Source organism: Lampetra fluviatilis, chromosome 64 (genome assembly GCF_964198595.1).
Source record: "Lampetra fluviatilis chromosome 64, kcLamFluv1.1, whole genome shotgun sequence".
Lineage (NCBI taxonomy): Eukaryota > Metazoa > Chordata > Hyperoartia > Petromyzontiformes > Petromyzontidae > Lampetra > Lampetra fluviatilis.
In genome coordinates this window covers 589,989-609,043 of record NC_136338.1, presented here as the reverse complement: position 1 = coordinate 609,043, position 19,055 = coordinate 589,989, and the positions used below count along the sequence as shown (strand labels likewise).

At 56.5% G+C, this 19,055-nt stretch overlaps 1 protein-coding gene across 1 annotated transcript in view; it reads right to left on the bottom strand.

The window, feature by feature from the left end:
• Window positions 1-5,702, bottom strand: part of LOC144951955 (lysosomal proton-coupled steroid conjugate and bile acid symporter SLC46A3-like) — a 28,649-nt gene extending 22,947 nt beyond the window's left edge. The window contains exon 1 of the mRNA XM_078882326.1: window positions 5,678-5,702. The gene's annotated coding sequence lies outside the window, so the exon portion shown is untranslated. The remainder of the gene's footprint in view (window positions 1-5,677) is intronic.
• Between the last annotated feature and the right edge of the window lie 13,353 nt (window positions 5,703-19,055).

The window sequence follows — 19,055 nt, the reverse complement described above, 5'->3', positions numbered from 1 at the left end:
GGCGTGGTGGTGATGGTGAGTGGCGTGGTGGTGAGGGTGAGTGGCACGGCGTGGTGGTGAGGGTGAGTGGCGTGGTGGTGATGGTGAGTGGCGTGGTGGTGATGGTGAGTGGCGTGGTGGTGATGGTGAGTGGCACGGCGTGGTGGTGATGGTGAGTGGCGTGGTGGTGATGGTGAGTGGCACGGCGTGGTGGTGATGGTGAGTGGCACGGCGTGGTGGTGATGGTGAGTGGCGTGGTGGTGATGGTGAGTGGCACGGTGTGGTGGTGATGGTGAGTGGCACGGCGTGGTGGTGATGGTGAGTGGCACGGTGTGGTGGTGAGGGTGAGTGGCGTGGTGGTGATGGTGAGTGGCGTGGTGGTGATGGTGAGCGGCGTGGTGGTGATGGTGATGGTGAGTGGCACGGCGTGGTGGTGATGGTGAGTGGCACGGCGTGGTGGTGATGGTGAGTGGCGTGGTGGTGATGGTGAGTGGCACGGTGTGGTGGTGATGGTGAGTGGCGTGGTGGTGATGGTGAGTGGCACGGTGTGGTGGTGATGGTGAGTGGCACGGCGTGGTGGTGATGGTGAGTGGCGTGGTGGTGATGGTGAGTGGCGTGGTGGTGATGGTGATGGTGAGTGGCACGGTGTGGTGGTGAGGGTGAGTGGCGTGGTGGTGATGGTGATGGTGAGTGGCACGGTGTGGTGGTGATGGTGAGTGGCACGGTGTGGTGGTGATGGTGAGTGGCGTGGTGGTGAGGGTGAGTGGCACGGCGTGGTGGTGATGGTGAGTGGCGTGGTGGTGAGGGTGAGTGGCACGGCGTGGTGGTGATGGTGAGTGGCGTGGTGGTGAGGGTGAGTGGCACGGCGTGGTGGTGATGGTGAGTGGCGTGGTGGTGAGGGTGAGTGGCACGGCGTGGTGGTGATGGTGAGTGGCGTGGTGGTGAGGGTGAGTGGCACGGCGTGGTGGTGATGGTGAGTGGCACGGCGTGGTGGTGATGGTGAGTGGCGTGGTGGTGAGGGTGAGTGGCACGGCGTGGTGGTGATGGTGAGTGGCGTGGTGGTGAGGGTGAGTGGCACGGCGTGGTGGTGATGGTGAGTGGCGTGGTGGTGAGGGTGAGTGGCACGGCGTGGTGGTGATGGTGAGTGGCGTGGTGGTGAGGGTGAGTGGCACGGCGTGGTGGTGATGGTGAGTGGCGTGGTGGTGAGGGTGAGTGGCACGGCGTGGTGGTGAGGGTGAGTGGCACGGCGTGGTGGTGATGGTGAGTGGCGTGGTGGTGATGGTGAGTGGCACGGTGTGGTGATGAGGGTGAGTGGCACGGCGTGGTGGTGATGGTGAATGGCGTGGTGGTGATGATGAGTGGCACGGCGTGGTGGTGATGATGAGTGGCGTGGTGGTGATGGTGAGTGGCGTGGTGGTGAGGGTGAGTGGCGTGGTGGTGATGGTGAGTGGCACGGCGTGGTGGTGATGATGAGTGGCGTGGTGGTGATGGTGAGTGGCGTGGTGGTGATGGTGAGTGGCGTGGTGGTGAGGGTGAGTGGCACGGCGTGGTGGTGATGATGAGTGGCGTGGTGGTGATGGTGAGTGGCGTGGTGGTGATGGTGAGTGGCGTGGTGGTGATGGTGAGTGGCACGGCGTGGTGGTGATGGTGAGTGGCGTGGTGGTGATGGTGAGTGGCACGGCGTGGTGGTGATGGTGAGTGGCGTGGTGGTGATGGTGAGTGGCGTGGTGGTGATGGTGAGTGGCGTGGTGGTGATGGTGAGCGGCACGGCGTGGTGGTGATGGTGAGTGGCGTGGTGGTAATGGTGATGGTGAGTGGCACGGTGTGGTGGTGATGGTGAGTGGCGTGGTGGTAATGGTGATGGTGAGTGGCACGGCGTGGTGGTGATGGTGAGTGGCACGGTGTGGTGGTGATGGTGAGTGGCGTGGTGGTAATGGTGATGGTGAGTGGCACGGCGTGGTGGTGATGGTGAGGGTGAGTGGCACGGTGTGGTGGTGATGGTGAGTGGCACGGTGTGGTGGTGATGGTGAGTGGCGTGGTGGTAATGGTGATGGTGAGTGGCAGGGTGTGGTGGTGATGGTGAGTGGCACGGTGTGGTGGTGATGGTGAGTGGCGTGGTGGTAATGGTGATGGTGAGTGGCACGGCGTGGTGGTGATGGTGAGTGGCACGGCGTGGTGGTGATGGTGAGTGGCACGGCGTGGTGGTGATGGTGAGTGGCGTGGTGGTGATGGTGAGTGGCGTGGTGGTGATGGTGAGGGTGAGTGGCACGGTGTGGTGGTGATGGTGAGTGGCGTGGTGGTGAGGGTGAGTGGCACGGCGTGGTGGTGATGGTGAGTGGCACGGTGTGGTGGTGATGGTGAGTGGCACGGCGTGGTGGTGATGGTGAGTGGCGTGGTGGTGATGGTGAGTGGCACGGCGTGGTGGTGATGGTGAGTGGCGTGGTGGTGATGGTGAGGGTGAGTGGCACGGTGTGGTGGTGATGGTGAGTGGCGTGGTGGTGATGGTGAGTGGCACGGCGTGGTGGTGATGGTGAGTGGCACGGCGTGGTGGTGATGGTGAGTGGTGTGGTGGTGAGGGTGAGTGGCGTGGTGGTGAGGGTGAGTGGCACGGCGTGGTGGTGAGGGTGAGTGGCGTGGTGGTGATGGTGAGTGGCACGGCGTGGTGGTGATGGTGAGTGGCGTGGTGGTGATGGTGAGTGGCGTGGTGGTGATGGTGAGTGGCACGGCGTGGTGGTGATGGTGAGTGGCGTGGTGGTGATGGTGAGTGGCGTGGTGATGATGGTGAGTGGCACGGTGTGGTGGTGATGGTGAGTGGCGTGGTGGTGATGGTGATGGTGAGTGGCACGGTGTGGTGGTGATGGTGAGTGGCACGGTGTGGTGGTGATGGTGAGTGGCGTGGTGGTGATGGTGATGGTGAGTGGCACGGTGTGGTGGTGATGGTGAGTGGCGTGGTGGTGATGGTGAGTGGCACGGCGTGGTGGTGATGGTGAGTGGCGTGGTGGTGATGGTGAGGGTGAGTGGCACGGTGTGGTGGTGATGGTGAGTGGCGTGGTGGTGATGGTGAGTGGCACGGCGTGGTGGTGATGGTGAGTGGCACGGCGTGGTGGTGATGGTGAGTGGTGTGGTGGTGAGGGTGAGTGGCGTGGTGGTGAGGGTGAGTGGCACGGCGTGGTGGTGAGGGTGAGTGGCGTGGTGGTGATGGTGAGTGGCACGGCGTGGTGGTGATGGTGAGTGGCGTGGTGGTGATGGTGAGTGGCGTGGTGGTGATGGTGAGTGGCACGGCGTGGTGGTGATGGTGAGTGGCGTGGTGGTGATGGTGAGTGGCGTGGTGATGATGGTGAGTGGCACGGTGTGGTGGTGATGGTGAGTGGCGTGGTGGTGATGGTGATGGTGAGTGGCACGGTGTGGTGGTGATGGTGAGTGGCACGGTGTGGTGGTGATGGTGAGTGGCGTGGTGGTGATGGTGATGGTGAGTGGCACGGTGTGGTGGTGATGGTGAGTGGCGTGGTGGTGATGGTGAGTGGCGTGGTGGTGAGGGTGAGTGGCACGGCGTGGTGGTGAGGGTGAGTGGCGTGGTGGTGATGGTGAGTGGCGTGGTGGTGATGGTGAGTGGCGTGGTGGTGATGGTGAGTGGCACGGTGTGGTGGTGAGGGTGAGTGGCGTGGTGGTGATGGTGAGTGGCGTGGTGGTGATGGTGAGTGGCGTGGTGGTGAGGGTGAGTGGCACGGTGTGGTGGTGATGGTGAGTGGCGTGGTGGTGATGGTGAGTGGCGTGGTGGTGAGGGTGAGTGGCACGGCGTGGTGGTGATGATGAGTGGCGTGGTGGTGAGGGTGAGTGGCATGGTGGTGAGGGTGAGTGGCGTGGTGGTGAGGGTGAGTGGCACGGCGTGGTGGTGATGGTGAGTGGCGTGGTGGTGATGGTGAGTGGCACGGTGTGGTGGTGAGGGTGAGTGGCGTGGTGGTGATGGTGAGTGGCGTGGTGGTGATGGTGAGTGGCGTGGTGGTGAGGGTGAGTGGCACGGCGTGGTGGTGAGGGTGAGTGGCGTGGTGGTGATGGTGAGTGGCGTGGTGGTGATGGTGAGTGGCGTGGTGGTGAGGGTGAGTGGCGTGGTGGTGATGGTGAGTGGCACGGTGTGGTGGTGAGGGTGAGTGGCACGGCGTGGTGGTGAGGGTGAGTGGCGTGGTGGTGATGGTGAGTGGCGTGGTGGTGATGGTGAGTGGCGTGGTGGTGAGGGTGAGTGGCGTGGTGGTGAGGGTGAGTGGCACGGCGTGGTGGTGATGGTGAGTGGCGTGGTGGTGATGGTGAGTGGCGTGGTGGTGAGGGTGAGTGGCGTGGTGGTGAGGGTGAGTGGCACGGCGTGGTGGTGATGGTGAGTGGCGTGGTGGTGATGGTGAGTGGCGTGGTGGTGAGGGTGAGTGGCGTGGTGGTGATGGTGAGTGGCGTGGTGGTGATGGTGAGTGGCACGGTGTGGTGGTGAGGGTGAGTGGCGTGGTGGTGAGGGTGAGTGGCGTGGTGGTGATGGTGAGTGGCGTGGTGGTGAGGGTGAGTGGCGTGGTGGTGAGGGTGAGTGGCGTGGTGGTTATGGTGAGTGGCACGGTGTGGTGGTGATGGTGAGTGGCACGGCGTGGTGGTGATGGTGAGTGGCGTGGTGGTGAGGGTGAGTGGCGTGGTGGTGATGGTGAGCGGCGTGGTGGTGATGGTGAGCGGCACGGCGTGGTGATGATGGTGAATCTCACTTCGGCAGCAGGGGCGGAAACGCGCAATTGCGGAGCTGCGCCTCTAGCTTTGTTTCCTTTAAAACCAAACTCGTATTAGTATTTTACTTTGCCAGGTAAGGGCCACCGAGCTGCCGTGTAACTCGTTTTGTCTTCCACGAATGACGGCTGCCCCACGAAGTGGCCCATCGTCGTCATCGTGATGCGTGCATTGACAGCAGCCAAACAACCCTCAAGGCGCGGCGACGTTGATTCAAAAATGCGGAGGGGAATTCCCGGAGGACCCGGAGAAAAATCCACGCGACCACGGCGAGAGAGAGAGACACGGGGAGAGAGACACGGGGAGAGAGGCACGGGGAGAAAGACACGGGGAGACACGGGGAGAGAGACACGGGGAGAGAGAGACACGGGGAGAGAGACACGGGGAGAGAGACACGGCGAGAGAGAGAGACGGAGAGAGATATACACGGGGAGAGAGACACGGGGAGAGAGACACGGGGAGAGACACGGGGAGAGAGAGACACGGGGAGACAGAGACACGGGGAGACAGAGACACGGGGAGAGACACGGGGGAGACACGGAGACAGAGAGGGACACGGAGACACGGGGAAGAGACAGAGAGAGACACGGGGAGAGACACGGGGAGAGAGACACGGGGGAGAGAGACACGGGAAGTGAGATACAGAGAGACACGGGGATACAGAGAGACACGGGGAGAGAAAGACACGGGGAAAGACACGGGGAGACACGGAGACAGAGAGAGACATGGAGACACAGGGAGACAGAGAGAGACACGGAGACACAGGGAGATACGGGGGAGAGACAGAGAGAGACACGGGGAGACAGAGAGAGACACGGGGAGACAGAGACACGGGGACAGAGAGACACGGAAAAACACGGGGGAGAGACAGAGAGAGACACGGGGAGACAGAGAGACGCAGGGAGACAGAGAGAGACACGCAGACAGAGACACGGGGACTCACTATTTCTCGACCTCCTCCACCTCTGTCACTCTCCAAGGTCTCTCCACTCGGAGTTTATAGACAGGCGGGGAGTGGGGGGCGGGGCTAGGGAGGAAGTGGGGGGGGAGTCTCCGATCAGACCGCGCCCAAGCAGCAGCCAGGGTCTCTCCACTGCTCCATGAACGAATGAACGCGTCATCAGCCAGGGTCTCTCCACTGCTCCATGAGCGAATGAACGCGTCATCAGACAGGGTCTCTCCACTGCTCCATGAACGAATGAACGCGTCATCAGACAGGGTCTCTCCACTGCTCCATGAGCGAATGAACGCGTCATCAGACAGGGTCTCTCCACTGCTCCATGAACGAATGAACGCGTCATCAGACAGGGTCTCTCCACTGCTCCATGAACGAATGAACGCGTCATCAGCCAGGGTCTCTCCACTGCTCCATGAGCGAATGAACGCGTCATCAGACAGGGTCTCTCCACTGCTCCATGAACGAATGAACGCGTCATCAGACAGGGTCTCTCCACTGCTCCATGAAGGCCACTCCAAGCCGCCCCTTCAAGCCATCGGCGTGTCCGCCATTCACGAGCTCACTTCAATCGTCTGAGCACTTTGGACGATGCCACCAACGAGTCGTCTCAGCCACTCGTCGTCTCAGCCACTCGTCGTCTCAGCCACTCGTCGTCTCAGCCGCGTGCTCCTCCCCCACCTCTTCATCGTCTCTCAAACTTTAATTACAAGCGCGCCATCTTCTTCAGCAGTCGTCGTTGTTGTTGTTGTTGTCGTTGTTGTTGTTGTCGTTGTTGTTGTTGTTGTCGTTGTTGTTGTTGTTGTTGTCGTTGTTGTTGTCGTTGTTGTCGTTGTCGTTGTTGTCGTTGTTGTTGTTGTTGTCGTTGTTGTTGTTGTTGTCACCACGAGCAAGCAGCCTCCCCGCGCACAACGTTTTGTTGTCACGTGACCGTCCGTTCCTCCCTCCCTCCCTCCGTCCAGGCAGCCAGCCAGGCAGCCAGCGAGCCTGTCAAACTTGTATCATTCTCCTGCCCTGTACCGTGAACCCCCCGCCCCGCCCCCTCTCCTACGTCACAATGCCCAGGCCGCCCCCCGCTCCCCACAAGCCCCTCCCCCCTACCGGGGCATTGGCCTCCATCCAATCAGAACGCGCGCTGGGCGGCCAGCCAGCGACACTTGCTCTTCTCCAGAATACTGCATAGTGACGTGTAATCATCATGATCACCATCATCACGATCATCATCACGATCACCATCATCACAATCACCATCACGATCATCATCACGATCATCATCACGATCACCATCATCACAATCATCATCACGATCATCATCATCACGATCATCATCACGATCACCATCACGATCATCATCACGATCATCATCACGATCATCATCAGGATCATCATCACGATCATAATCATCATCACCATCATCATCACTAGAATCACCAACATAGCAATGTTGTCTACAGCATTGGCATGAAGCCCCCGTCATCGGAATGTGGAATTTCCCCCGAGACGCCGCCCATCAGAGTGGGTGGCGTGTTGACATGTCCTGCTCTGACCCCGTGTATCCTACACGGACTGTTGGGGCTGAGCGGTGTTAGCGAGCACCTATTAAGGTCAACACACACACAGCGCGCAATGGGTGGGGTTCGTAGCGCAGCGCGTTCACCACTGCGACACCAAAAGACAACAAAGATCCCCCTTGTAGCCTCAATAGACTATAGGGGCAAGTGCTGTTAGCGAGCACCTATGAAGGCCGGCACAGCACACGAGGGGGTGGGTGGCCAGCACCACGCCCGACCGCCTTTGTCTCCCCAGTGGCGATATTTACACACCGCACCAGCTACTCATTTGAGGCCGAGTCGACCTAGGGGGGGGGCCTGGGACCGGTTCAGACAATCGTCACCGGTGTTGAACCGTGAGCGGGAATCAAACTCAGGTGGAACAGCGCAGCGCAGCGCGCTAACCACTGCGCCCACCGCTCCTCCTACAGACTCGCTCGCCACGCGGCTCTGCCCACGGCTCGGAAAGTCCCGACGAGGTCGGCAGGAAGCCGCCGCCCCCTCGTGCAGCGAGCGAGGCGTGGACTGCGCGCACAGGCGACAGACCACGTGGTAAGCCCATAGAGACCCGTAGAGGATGCACAGAGACACATGGAGATGCATAGAGTCGTAGAGACCCAGTGAGACACCAACATGTACATAGAGACCCATAGATACACCAATGGATGCACAGAGACCCATGGAGATGCATAGACTTTCTTTTGACTTTTAAACAACTTTTATTGCCGCCAGCAGCAATTGCACTGGAGGCGATTCCAATATGAAATACAGTCACCAGCAAACAAATGAAAATGAACGCTACAAATCGACGCGCTGTGGCGCTAAAAGCGCCATAGAGAGTCGTAGAGACCCATAGAGACACCAACATGTACATAGAGACCCATAGATACACCAATGGATACACAGAGACTCATGGAGGTTCACAGACCCACAGGGATCCACAGAGATGCATTAGAGACACAAGCCGCAGCAGCAGCAGTGTGGTGAGCGTGGCCACCAGGCCACGGACCTCTCAGTGAACCCGCTGCGGTCTGAGCTGCTCCAACAGGAGGAGGAGCAGCGGACACGACACGAACTCTCTCTGTGTGTCTGTGTCTCTCTGTCTGTCTCTGTGTCTGTCTCTCTCTCTCTGTGTCTGACTCTGTCTGTCTATCTGTGTCTGTCTCCCTCTGTGTCTCTCCTCTCTCTGTGTCTGTCTCTCTCTCTCTCTCTCTGTGTCTCTGTCTCTCTGTGTCTGTCTCTCTCTGTCTGTCTCTCTGTCTGTGTGTCTCTCTGTCTGTGTCTCTGTCTGTCTCTCTCTGTCTCCCTCTCTCTGTCTGTCTGTGTCTCTCTGTATCCCTCTCTCTGTGTCTCTCTCTGTCTATCTGTGTCTCTCTCTCGTCATGGCAGCAGCAGACCTCGACATTGGCTTCGAGATCCTAAACAACAACAACACAAACAACAACAACAACACAAACAACAACAACCTTGCTGCACCTGCCGCTGCTGCCATCGTGCGCCAGACGACAACACGACAACACGACACAGCGACATTCACCTGCTTCATCGCAACTCTTCCCCAACATGTCAGAATGTTCGTCCCAAAACTCCCTGCGAGGAGGGAACTGACGACTGCTCTCGCTCTCGCTCCTCCTCCTCCCCACATCCCCATCGAGGGGAAACCACTGGGGGTCGCAGTCAGTGGCCACCTGCTTCCGCTGGCCCCAGCCACCTTTGTCTCTCTCTCCCCCCACCGTTGTTTATTTCAGGCCGAGTTGATCCAGAAGAGGGCCACGCTAGCATGGCACAAATAAAAAGCTGCTCCGTGTAGCCTGCAGCAGACTGTTGGGGCAAGTGCAGCTGTGAGCGGGCGGCAGCTATGAAGGCTACCGAGGGGGTGGGTGGCCAGCACCACCCCGACCGCCTTTGTCTCCCCAGTGGCGATGTGTACTGGGCCTGGGAGCGTGGCCCAGGACCGGCTCAGAGGCTCGTCACCGCCGTTGGCCTTGAGCGAGGATCGGGTTCGTCGCGCGGCGTAGCGGTGACCGCACTTGCCCCAACAGTCTGTTGAGGCTACACGGGGGATCTTTGTCTTTGCGTTCTTGTTGTGGGTCGCGGTGGCCCAACCGACACTCGGGCCACGACCCACACCGCGCTAGTGGGCCACCCCTAGGTCGACTCAGCCTCAAATTCGCACCCGCTGCCGTGTGTGATCGTCACGCCTGGGGAGACAAAGGCGGTCGGGCGTGGTGTTGCTGGGTAGCCCCTCCCCCGCGCCTCTCGTGTGCCACAGCGGCAGCACTTGCCCCGGCAGTCTGTGAAGGCTACACGGGGCTAGGAGGAGGCTTTGTCTTTGTGTTCGCGTGACCCCCCGGGGGGATTTTGTTGAACGTCACCGCAGCTGGGGGGGGGGGGCATTGTCCCGGCTAGCAACCCAACCACCAACGCGGCTATGGGGCCGTCCATAAATGACGTCACGCGATTTTGGACGATTTTTGACCCCCCCCCCTCCTCGTCACACGGCGTCACAAAAAGTCAGACCACCCCCCCCCCCAGGTGCGTGACGTCATTTATGGACGGCCCCAATGTGTGCACCTGGACAGGCCCTCTGTCAGAGCGACCTGCAGCCCACCGCGAGTGACAGCCTCAGCCGAGGGGCTCATCACGACTCACTCACTCACTGGCCGTGTCGGGTGGTGGCGGGTTTAACTACACATTGATATATAAACCTCTATTATGGAGGATATTTCGATTTAAAGCTTTCGTGACTGCAGGGATTCATCTTCTTGGTTCTTTTTCGGTAAAGTCACGTAGAAGGGAAATAATAAAATAATAAAAATAAAACATTATAAAATAATTCACTCTGGTCCGACACCAATGGAGACTAGGCTCTAAAGAAAGCTGTCTCGGGTGTGGACCAATCAACTTCAAGGACAGTGCATATCATTATCATCATCAGAGTTGTTTCTTTTTGTTTGCATTCTGACTTCTTGTGTTGAGGTTATTGCAAACCTGATGCCTTGTATAAAAGTGTCAGATTTTGTACCAGTTAAAAGGGTAAAAACCTATTACTACAATAAAATAATTCTCACGACGTTTCGGCCACAACGCAAGCAGCCGTCCTCAGGTGAAGAACAGGTCTGTCGGGAAGACAGAGCCTGGGGTGTTTCATTCAGACGCTGTCTCCCCGACAGACCTGTTCTTCACCTGAGGACGGCTGCTTGCGTTGTGGCCGAAACGTCGTGAGAATTATTTTATTATGTTTTATTATTTTATTATTTCCATTCTACGATGTCGTAGCCACGGCGCTTCGTGCCAGGCTGGGTGCACTCTGAGGCCACGTGAAGAGCTGTCGCTGCCGGCTCGGGGGTGGCGTGGAGCTTGGGTCTCTATCACCATCACCGCGGTGGCGAGGAGATGTCAACTACCTCGCCTGGTATACAGGAGGTCGTGGGTTCGATCACGACCCTGACGCCTGCTGCTGTATATTTGGAATTTGCGTTTCTCATCACCGTCACGGTGGCTAGGAGATGTTAACTCCCTCCCTTGGTGTACAGGAGGTCATGGGTTCGATCACGACCCTGACGACGCCTTCTGTAGATTTGTAATTTGCGTCTCTCTCTCTCCCCCCGTGGTCGCGTGGATTTTTCTCCGGGTCCTCCTCCTGTTTCCACATCTAGAAGCAACGCCACGCGTCCAGAGTCTTTGTCTGCTGCTGTAAATGTCCACACGGTGCATGGTGACGATAAGCCACCGCGCTAAGCTATCGTTTGCGATAGCGAAGTCGCTTCTGCAAATAAACACAGAGCTACGGAGTTGGGCAGTGGGACTTCACCTGCTGCAATAGAAACGAGTTTAGTTGAGTGAGGTCACTCTACAAGGGAAGACTCTTCAACACCACCTCACCCCACCTCTCCACTCAACTCATGCCCCCCACACCTACCCACATCTCTCACCTCACCGCACCCCTCACCTACACACATCCCTCACCCCACCCCTCACCTCACCTACACACATCCCTCACCTCACCCCACCCCTCACCTCTCCACTAACCTCATGCCCCCCTCACCTACTCACATCTCTCACCTCACCCCTCACCTGCCTCCCCTCCGCGCTCACCTCCATGCACCAAAGACAAAGATCCCCCGTGTAGCCCCCAACAGACTGTTGAGGGAAAGTGCCGTTAGCGAGTAGCAGCACCTACATAAGCAACTCTGCGAGTTCGGTACGATTTGAAGCCGCGTGGTCCATTCTGACATGTGGAAAACAAAAAAGGTGAACAAATTCTGCGGGTGAGGTTCAGCAACGAATAACGAGAGAAGAGAGAATGCCACCGCCCGGACAGTCCATAGGAAGGTGGTGAGGGACCCGGGGCAAATCACGATGTTTACCCCCCCCCGATCGCGGGGCCCGGGGCGGCCACACAGTCGGTGGCTCTGGTGACCTGCCTCAGTCTCGTGACCGCGCGTGGCTGCCTGCGTCGTGTGCACTCATCATGGACCCCCCCCCCCGCCGTTTTAGAGGAAGTTTTGGTTCCGGCAAAATTGAAGTTCCTCCGATGTTGCCTTTCGAAGCACCCAACCTCGTAATCCTCACGGGCTGGTTATAAAATAAATATTATTACGATGCTACTGTTATTGATGCTGTTTTCTGGTGGCGATGGTGATGCTGCTGCTGCTGATGATGATAACGACTGTTGTGAGCTTTGAGTGTCACCCACCTCGTACGAGATCTGGGGGTTTTCTCCGAAATCTCCGGCTTCCTGCCGCAGGAAATCTAACTTTCGTTTCTGGAAAACCCCCAAAATACGGAGAACGTTCGAAAATAACGCGACCTTGAAAGGAGAAAATATTTGATGCCTACGTCTTGGACAACTGCCACGGCTGGAAACCTCGCCCATCATTACAGCGTGGCCCAGAAGTCATGACACGTAGGGGTCTTGTTATACAGGGTGGCCCAAAACTCTTAATTAATTTTAACACTCTTAATTAATTTTAACACTCGAATAAGCACGTTTTAATTGCTCATTCTCTAAGTAAATATTTTCCCTATTATCATCATCATGAGTAATATATACATTACTTCTTCCTGTGTGGTGGTCACCTCGATACAACTCGACCAGGGAACCCCGAGTGGATTGAGACAACAAAACACATCTGATGAATGTTCACAGATCACACCTCTAATGCAGGATGTTTTAAAGTGATGGACCCAATTTCAAAGCAGTATATTTCACGATGCCAACATGTTACAATTGCACGAAAAGTTACAAACGGTTTAATGAGTTATCAAGTTTTACTAACCATTTTATAAATGCTCTATGTGCCCTCCACCTGCTGTACGGACAACATCGAGACGAAAGTTGAATTCGTCCCAAACGCCTCTCAAAATGTCGTCTTCTTCCACTGAAGTCACCGCTGCCGTGATTCTGTTTTTGAGGTCATCCAGACGAGTCGCTAATGGTGGCACAAAAACACGGTCTTTGACGTATCCCCACAAGAAAAGGCCGCAGGGTGTGTCTGGGGATCTTGGGGGCCAAGAGTGTAGCGCCAAGTCTTGGGGTTCGTGCGACCTATCCAACGTTGAGGCATCGTGTCTTGCGAATGACTGAGGCTAGGGGCTGTTTGTGCGCTGGGAGAGGCATCGAGCGGTAATCATTTGAAACTCTATGCCCCGCCCTTTCAAGTGGTAAGAGTTTCATTCATGGGCGGTTTGTGGTTGCAGAGATATAGCGATTTCAAATCGGTCCATCTTTTTGAAACACCCTGTATTATCTTCTAAAAAGTCTTAAATTAATTTCAAAAGAAAAGTCATGCATTGTGCATCCATGTTACTGATGGAACATTTGCTGACATATTAAACAACCATATGTGATTTGTTAAAATAAACATAATCATAAATAAACACAATAACCCAGCTATGTATTTCAGGCGCCGCGGTGGCTAAGAGATGTTGACTACCTCGTCTGGTATGCAGGAGGTCGTGGGTTCGAGCCCGACCCTGACGATGCCTGCTGCTGTTTATTTGGAGTTTGCGTCTCTCTCTCATCATCACGGTAGCTAGGAGATGTTAACTACCTCGCCTGGTATGCAGGAGGTCGTGGGTTCGAGCCTGACCCTGATGCCTGCTGCTGCATATTTCTGCGCGTCTCTCTCCCCGTGGATTTGTGTCCGGGTCCTCCTCCGGGTTTCCCCTCCACGTTTAGAATCAACGTCACGCGTTTAGAGTTGTTTGGCTGCGATAGATGTCCCCGTGATGAGCCACTTCTTCGTTGCGCTATCATTTGCGATTGCCACGTGGCTTCTGAAGAAGAGCTCAGTAGTGGGGCCTTACCTGGTGAAATAAAAACAATTGATTTAGTTAATTTATTAAAATCGCCCAATGACCTCAAGTGTCGCCGTACAGGCAGTAGGCTCGTGCAAGACTTTGCTGGCGAGTTCGGAGGCAGTCGCCCTCCGGCAGCAGCAGCAACAACGGAGGGCAGAGGAGCGACGCTCACAACAACGAGCGGAGCGCCGGGCAATTAAATCGCAGCGAGTTTGGGAGCACAGCAGTGATGGTGCATCTATCTGCCAGGCATGTCAGTCACTTGCGGGGTCTGTCCCGTGTCCTCCCGCCAGCGGGCATTCGACACGTCCACGTAGCCTCAGCGTGCACCTAGCCTGGCACAAGCGCCGCGTTGTTGTGAGCGTGATACGACTGCGATGGGTGCGAGTGGTTGTAGATGCCCGCGGCTTGACGTGGAGTGAGATCCGTCTGGTCGCCACACAGCTTCCTCCACCTCCACGCCGACGGGAAAGCACTACAGCGACCATCGCGGGCAACGCAGGTGGCTTGCGCAGAACGGATGCAGCGATTAGTGTCACATCACAAAGACAAAGATTCCCCCCCGTGTAGCCTTCACCGACTGTCGGGGCAAGTGTTTTCTTGCGAGTATAGCAGCACACGAGGAGGTGGCGAGTGACCGGCACCACGCCCGGCCGCCTTTGTCTCCCCAGAGGGCCGATGTGTACACACCGTGCACCAAGGTTACACGTTTCAGGCTGAGTCGACCTAGGCCTTGCCCACGGACCAGTTCTAGCACGCGGCAGTCGCTCGCTTCCTCCACTCACCCCCTGGAAATCCCCCAACTCTCCGAGCGCGCGTCAGACTGTACACAGCAACACCTGCGCACAGTGCACGGCGTCGCGAGACAAAGATCTCTGCCCCCCCCACCGCAGGCTGACGGCCGCACACGACAAAGAGAGAGGGAGGGAGATGGGGGGAGATGGGGGGAGGGAGATGGAGGGAGGGAGATGGGGGGAGATGGGGGGAGGGAGATGGAGGGAGGGAGATGGGGGGAGATGGGGGGAGGGAGATGGAGGGAGGGAGATGGGGGGAGATGGGGGGAGGGAGATGGAGGGAGGGAGATGGGGGGAGATGGGGGGAGGGAGATGGGGGGAGATGGGGGGAGGGAGATGGAGGGAGGGAGATGGAGGGAGGGAGATGGGGGGAGGGAGATGGAGGGAGGGAGATGGGGGGAGGGAGATGGAGGGAGGGAGATGGGGGGAGATGGGGGGAGGGAGATGGAGGGAGGGAGATGGGGGGAGATGGGGGGAGGGAGATGGAGGGAGGGAGATGGGGGGAGATGGGGGGAGGGAGATGGAGGGAGGGAGATGGGGGGAGGGAGATGGGGGGAGATGGGGGGAGGGAGATGGAGGGAGGGAGATGGGGGGAGGGAGATGGAGGGAGGGAGATGGGGGGAGATGGGGGGAGGGAGATGGAGGGAGGGAGATGGGGGGAGGGAGATGGGGGGAGATGGGGGGAGGGAGATGGAGGGAGGGAGATGGGGGGAGGGAGATGGAGGGAGGGAGATGGGGGGAGGGAGATGGAGGAGAGGGGCGGCATCGTCGAGCCGAGTGGCGTGGACGCTGCTGCCACGTGGGGGTCTCGCACAAGGCCACCCGCACGCACCCCACGTGGGGCCAGGACCGCCTTTGTCTCCCCCCAGTGCCGGCGTTCACACGGCAGCGCCGGGTGCACTTGTAATTATGGCCGAGTCGATCTAGGGGTGGCCCACGGCCGGCTCAGATATCCCCCCCCCACTGATCTTATCCGTTTGGGTCAGAGTTGAGACTTTAGTGTTAGTTTTATACTCCAACTTTGTTCAGTTTGTTTCTATACATCACCGGGCAAGGAGCAGCGAGCTCCTTTTCAGCAGTTACTCGTTTGAGGCTGAGTCCACCTAGGGGAGGCTCAGGAGCGGTTGAAATAATCGTCACCGGTGGTGGCCGTGAGCGGGAATCGAACTCGGGTCGCCGGGTTCGTAGCGCGGCGCGCTACCCACTACACTACACTGCGTCACGCTTCCACACGCGCGGGTCACGTGACAGATGTGACGTCACAGCTCACTTGCCGTGCAAAAAATCTCTGCATTATTGAGCCCCCTCCCCCCCAAAAAAAACCCTAAGTGTATTTTAATAATGTTTGCATGGTGTACAGTCTGGAAAGTACCCACATGGCAAATTTCAAGTTTGTTGCATGTCGGGAAGTACGCTAAACATGTTGAACAGACACATAATCACACAACTTTGTATATATGTAGAAGATATCCCTGTGAGCCATGCGGCTCTTGTGACGGGGAGCGGTGCCCCTCGGCCTGGTGGCAGCGCACAGACTCCGCGCTCAGCGGGCTCCCGAGTCCCTGGATGACCCCGGCGGAGGTCGTTGACGCCCGGCTCCGCGTTCTGTCCCCACGATCTCGTGGCCACGCGACGTCCCCCCCTGCTGGACTCATCAAGAATCAAGTTCAATTTCGATGTAAAGCTTTCGTGACTGCAGGGGATTCATCTTCTTGGTTCTTTCGGTAAAGTCACGTAGAAGGGAAAGAATCAAATAATAAAAAAAAACGTAAGAAAATAATATAATATAATAATAAAATAATATAAAAATAATAAACGTATATAATAATATAATATATTAAAATAATCTAAAAAATTTAATATAATAATATAATATTATTTTATTAATAATATAATATTATTATATTTCGATTTAAAGCTTTCGTGAGTGCAGGGATTCATCTTCTTGGTTCTTTCGGTAAAGTCACGTAGAAGGGAAATAATACAATAATAAAAAATAAAACATAATAAAATAAATCTCACGACGTTTCGGCTACAACGCAAGCAGCCGTCCTCACCTGAGGACGGCTGCTTGCGTTATTATGTTTTATTTTTATTATTTTATTATTTCCCTCCTACGTGACTTTACCGAAAGAACCAAGAAAATCAAGTTCAAGTTCATGTATTTGGCATAGCCCTGTGAGCCATTCGGCTCTTGAATCGGGTGCAACCGCAACAAACAAAAGACAAAAACATGAACAAGAAAACATCTTAAAGTGAATATGTGACTAAGTGCAAACGGAAAATCCAAGAAGACACTATGTTTGTTCCCCAGGGGTGTACTTCACTCCGCGACTGGGGTACCAATCGATCCGACATCAGTGCCACACTCCGCGGTGTCGAAACTCCAAACATCAGCACGACAAAAATCCGTCATCGTAAAATTCAACTTTGAATCGTGAATCGTGTCCAGCCCGAGTCGAGATGAGTCGACTGCCCCACCGCCCACCATCGACAGACTCGCAGTGACTGCGTCACGGGCATCGTGCGAGAGCCGGGGCGCTGTGGGGACCCCGGGTGCTGTGGGGACCACGTGGCGCTGTGGGGACCACGTGGCGCTGTGGGGACCCCGTGGCGCTGTGGGGACCCCGTGGCGCTGTGGGGACCACGTGGCGCTGTGGGGACCACGTGGCGCTGTGGGGACCACGTGGCGCTGTGGGGACCCCGTGGCGCTGTGGGGACCACGTGGCGCTGTGGGGACCCCGTGGCGCTGTGGGGACCACGTGGCGCTGTGGGGACCACGTTTGTTCGTATCTCTGAAAGTTCGTAAGTCGAATGTTGTTAAGTCGAGGAGTCTCTATAGAAGCAGACACCTGGGCTCAAGTAAACTCCACGTGATTCTAGACGAGATGTTTACAACACGTGCACAGTGCGGGACACGCGGCTACACAAGGACGACTGCTGCTGCTGCATCTAAGCTGGGCCCACAGAGTGGAGTGGACTTGGGAGTCAGAAGAAGGCTGCACACAGACAACCTGATGGTGATGGTGGTGGTGATGGTGGTGGTGATGGTGGTGATGATGGTGGTGATGGTGGTGATGGTGGTGGTGGTGATGGTGGTGGTGATGATGGTGGTGATGGTGGTGGTGATGGTGGTGGTGGTGGTGATGGTGGTGGTGATGGTGGTGGTGATGGTGGTGGTGGTGATGGTGGTGGTGGTGATGATGGTGGTGATGGTGGTGGTGATGGTGGTGGTGATGGTGGTGATGATGGTGGTGATGGTGGTGATGGTGGTGGTGGTGATGGTGGTGGTGATGATGGTGATGATGGTGGTGGTGATGGTGGTGATGGTGGTGGTGGTGGTGGTGGTGATGGTGATGGTGGTGATGATGGTGGTGGTGATGGTGGTGGTGGTGATGGTGGTGGTGGTGATGATGGTGGTGATGGTGGTGGTGATGGTGGTGGTGGTGATGGTGGTGGTGATGGTGGTGGTGGTGATGATGGTGGTGATGGTGGTGATGGTGGTGGTGATGGTGGTGATGGTGGTGATGGTGGCGGTGGTGGTGATGGTGGTGGTGATGATGGTGGTGATGATGGTGGTGGTGATGGTGGTGATGGTGGTGGTGATGATGGTGGTGGTGATGGTGGTGGTGATGGTGGCGGTGGTGGTGATGATGGTGGTGGTGGTGGTGGTGATGGTGATGGTGGTGGTGATGATGGTGGTGGTGATGGTGGTGGTGATGGTGGTGATGGTGGTGGTGGTGATGGTGGTGGTGATGGTGGTGGTGATGGTGGTGATGGTGGTGGTGATGGTGGTGCAGGCAGTGAAAGTGAAACTAGTAGTGCACGCACACACGTAGTAGGAGTAGGAGTATGCTGGACAACAGGAAAAGTGTGTTGTGGTGGTTGTTGTTGTTCTGGAACCGGAAGGGGAGGAAGAGCCAACAGAGGATGGCGTGACGACGACGACGAGGAGGACGTGAAGAGATGGGTGCCAGAAAGATGTGGCCGCGACTTGCATGTTTCTCGTGGGGGGGGGGGCTGGAGAATCTCACCCCCACCCCTCCCCCCAATTCCGCCGCGCTGCAGTAGAGGGCAGCACCCTCTTGCTGAACTGCCTCTGAGTTCTAGATTTGAAGCTTTCGTGACTGCAAGGAATCATCTTCTTAGGTTTTTTCGGTAAAGTCACGTAGAAAGTAAAATAAAATAAAAACAAAAATCAGCCTCCGAAACGTCGTGATTTTTGTTTTTATTTTATTTTACTTTCTACGTGACTTTACCGAAAAAACCTAAGAAGATGCCTCTGAGTATGGGTCTCTCTGGGTATGTGGGTTTCTATTGGTCTCTGGTTCTATACGAGTCCCATTGACTCGCACAGAAATACAATAGACTCACACGGAGACGCACAGACTCACAGAGAGACCGACAGACTCATACAGAGACCCACAGACTCACACGAAGACCCACAGACTCACACAGACCCATAGACTCACACAGGGACTCACACGGAGACGCACAGACTCACAGACCGACAGACTCACACAGAGACCCACAGACTCATACAGAGACCCATAGACTCACACAGAGACCCATAGACTCACACAGAGACTCACACGGAGACGCACAGACTCACAGACCCACAGACTCACACAGAGACCCACAGACTCACACAGAGACCCATAGACTCACACAGAGACCCACAGACTCACACAGAAACCCACAGATTTACATCAAAAT